We start from the raw sequence: 4,077 nt of genomic DNA, 5'->3' as shown, positions 1-4,077 counted from the left end.
TCCCGATAGGTATAAACTCACCTGTGCATTTTGTTACACTAGCAGACAAAACTACACAGGACAGTGACAAGTGTGCTGAATCATGAATATCTAGGGACCTAGTCCCTTGTCGTCAGCTGATCATCATCAAAACAAGATATAGCAATTTCTCCCTTTCTGATGATGAAAAACCAACCACAAATTTTTTGAGCATCAAAGTTCATTCACCTTATTCAATTAGAGTGATCACCACTACTGTCGATCAATTTTCTATCCTTCTAACATTATTTCTCACTTTTGGCATCATTAAAAAGTAGTAACAGTAAACAAAGAGTAAAATAAGCACAAGTTAGTTAACTCGTGGACACTGAGGCAACATTAACATGAAAAAAAACTTTAAAATAAAGAAAGAAACATATGAAACACATAACAAAGACTCATTCATATGTAAAAGGTAAGTATCATTTCAGTGCATAATTTAAATGTTACAAAGGAAAATCCACAAGAATCAAAAAAATTTAAATAGGCGAAGCACTTGGGAAAAGGATTTGGAGAAGTAGAGCCATGTTATTATTTTCTATAGCATGATAGTGTAACAATTCCTTGGTTAGATGATTTATCTCTGTATTCAAGCTAAGAACCTCATCAGTTAGATTTGAAACTTTCTTATTTAGTTCAACATTCTTAATTCTAGTCTTTTCAGAGAAACTTTGGTCCTTATTAGAAAGATGTTGAACTTTCATTTGCAATTTGCTAATCTCTGCATCCTTAGAAGCTGTGTTGAGCTTCAATTCCTTTATTTCTTTACTGAGCTCCCCTTGAGAGATGCTACCTAATTTTATTTCACACACTTAATTTTTATTAGAGTGTTGATATTAAATAGTTGTATCATAGTTCTAGGAGTTCCATGTTCACAGACAATACCAAAGTGATCAAATACTCTGTTTAACCAGTATCCATAAGGCATGCCATATTTTTTATTTTTCCCATGAATAACTTTATGTATGTGCTCTATCATTAAAGTAGGTAAGCTAATGAACTCAAAACTGATAAGACACTTTATCATATACAAATCAACAACTGAAGCAATATTCCTCCTTTGTGATCTAGGCAGAATCACTTTGTTAAAAAAATCAAAGACTAATATTGTAATTCTCTTTTGAGTGATTTCCTATTTACTATAGCCACTGATTTTCCTTTAACCTTTAATGCATTTGCCATGAACCCTACTGAGGGCTGTTGATTTGAGACAGTCCTCACACCACTGATAGGAACATCCAAAATTTTCCCAAGTAACACAACATCAATATTTAGCTTCTTCCCTTGAACAATAGCAGTCATCTTCAGATTGTCTTCAAAAAAATCCAATATGGTATAAATTCCTTGACTACCTCATCAAAGATTATAGAAATAGGTCCTTTCATACGATGGAGCCATATTTGAAGTTTAACAAGCACAACTAATTCCATCATACCTGGTTTTATTAATACACTTGAGTCAAAGATCCTCTCAGTTAACACTTTTTGATTTCTCAAGAACCTGTTTCGCACTTCTTTAGATACAAACTTCTCTAGTTTTCCCTTTTTAGAAACACTGATAGGTTATCCTTTAGTCATTTTCCTCTTCTTAGGACTAGGTCCTTCAGAATTCTACTACTTTTCAGTAGAACTTCTAAATTTCTCTCAAGGATTTCTTGTTATCTTATTAATATTTTGTTACTTATCACCAAACACACTCTTTCTTGGGCTATTTGATAGCAAGATGAGATTTTCAGCAACCCAGTCATCATCCATCAATATACTACCAGAAAGGTTATGAAGCTTTAAGGATGAATATTTATTAACAAGTTGAGTGAAGATGGAGTTTGGCTTTAGAAGGGTAAGAGAAAAAAAGGTATTTTTCAAGAAAGTTTGAGAGAGGATTTTTATCTATGCTATGTTTAGAGTCCTTTAAAAGACACAAGAATGATGAATTAGAAGCCATTTGGAAATCCTTGTCATAAGAGGGCTATTTATAGCTAGATTTTTACTTTTGAAAAGAGAAGGTTTGGGGACAACAAGATTTAAAAGAATGAAAAAGCACAAGGAAGGGCTTTTTTAAAAGAATGAGATGTAATCAATTTTAATTTTGGGGTGAATCATCTTTTTCTTTTAGGATAAGACAAATTTTTGACACATAAAGAGAGAAAATATGACTTTTTTGACTGAACAAAAAATAATGTACATTCTTGATACTAAACTGAGAGATGGGACCAGGTCCTTCTCTTTATTGAGTGAGTTCTCAAATTTGTCTCTGTCTCAACTATTTTCTTCCAAAGTTATTCCCATTCGTGTATACCTACAAAGGTATAATACTAAGTTAGAGTAGAAAGTACATACTTTATTAAGGATACCTGTCTCCTGATCATAGCCAATTTTAGAGAGAAAAACTGGTTTATTTAATAGGTCATATTATTTTGATCAAGCCTAGCATCAACCTGTTCTCCGTAAATTATTCCCTGTGAAGAGCCATAGCAAAGATGTATGCTATTTGATCTTCAATCTTGCAAAACTTTATGAAAATAACTCCCTTCTAAATATTGTCTCTCAAAAAGTGATGTTTCCTATCAATATGCTTGGTCTACTTATGATCTACTAGATTCTTGGCCATATTAAGAGCACTTATGTTGTCACATATCAGAGAGAGAGTTTCTGAGACAATTCTAAAGTCCTTTAGTTCCTATTTGATCCATAAGAATTGAGCACACCAAGAAGCTACAACCATATACTCAACTTCAGCAGTACATAAAGCAACTGAATTCTACTTCTTAGAAACCCAGGAGATTAAGAAAGAACCCAAAAAATGAGCCATTCCTGAGGCACTCTTTCTACCCACCAAATATCAAGCATAATCAGCATCACCATATCCTACTAGATCAAAATTGTCTCTAGAAGGATAGTACAGGACCAGGTCCTCTTTACCTTTTAGATACCTGAGAATTCTTTTCCAGCTTTCAAATGAGACTACTTAGGACAGGCCTAAAACCTTTCACACATTTCCATACTAAACATAATATCTGGCCTGCTTGTAGTAAGATATAGTATGGATCTAATAATACCTCTATAATTGGTCTTATTAATTGAGGAACCAAATTCATTATTATCCATCTTGGAACTAGTTCTAATTGGAGTTTCAATTGGCTTGGCATCTCCCATGTTGTATTTCTTTAGTAGCTCCTTGATGTACTTCTCTTGACTGATAATTTTCCCTTGAAAAGTTTCCTTGATCTACCAGTCTAGGAAGTAACTCAGTTCACCCATCATGCTCATTTCAAATTCACTCCCTATTAGCTTTGTAAACTTATCACATAGGGATTCATAAGTAGCTTCAAAGATTATGTCATCAATATAAATCTAAACAATCAATAAGCTACTACCTCTGGACTTTAAAAAGAGAGTATTGTCAATTTTCCTTCTCTTAAAGCCATTTTCTAGAAAAAACTTTGAAATTCTCTCGTACCAAGCCCTAGGTGCTTGCTTCAACCCAAAAGTGTTTTGTCTAATTTGAGCACATAATGAGGAAGATCTGTATCTTCAAAACCTATATGGTTGTTTGACATAAACATCTTTCTTCAAGTTTCCATTAAGAAAATCACTTTTGACATCTATTTGGAAGAGTTTGAGCCCCATATAGGCATTAAAAGCAGTAAGAATCCTGATGGCCTCTATCCTTGCTACAAGGGGCAAATGTCTCATCATAATCAATTTCTTCCTCCTGGTTATATCCTTGAACATCCAACCTTGATTTAATTATATTGATGGTTCCATGTTCACCCTGCTTGGTTTTTACACCCATTTAGTCCCAATAATTGTTCTGTCAACAGGTTTGGGGACCAGGCACCAGACTTTACTTCTTTCAAATTGCTGAATCTTTTTCTGTATTGCATTAATCCAGTCATAATCTTTTAGAGCTTCTTTGACATTTTTAGGCTCAATTTGGGACAAAAATGCTAGAATGCCATAAAATTTCTATCTTGAGCTCTTGTTTGGACTCTAGCTTCCAAAGGTGTAGCTAGATTCTCAAGTGGATGAGAAGATTTATGCCTTAAGCTCGACCTTC

This window comes from Capsicum annuum, chromosome 6 (assembly GCF_002878395.1).
Source record: "Capsicum annuum cultivar UCD-10X-F1 chromosome 6, UCD10Xv1.1, whole genome shotgun sequence".
Taxonomy (NCBI): Eukaryota; Viridiplantae; Streptophyta; class Magnoliopsida; order Solanales; family Solanaceae; genus Capsicum; species Capsicum annuum.
Note: the sequence above shows the minus strand (reverse complement) of the source record.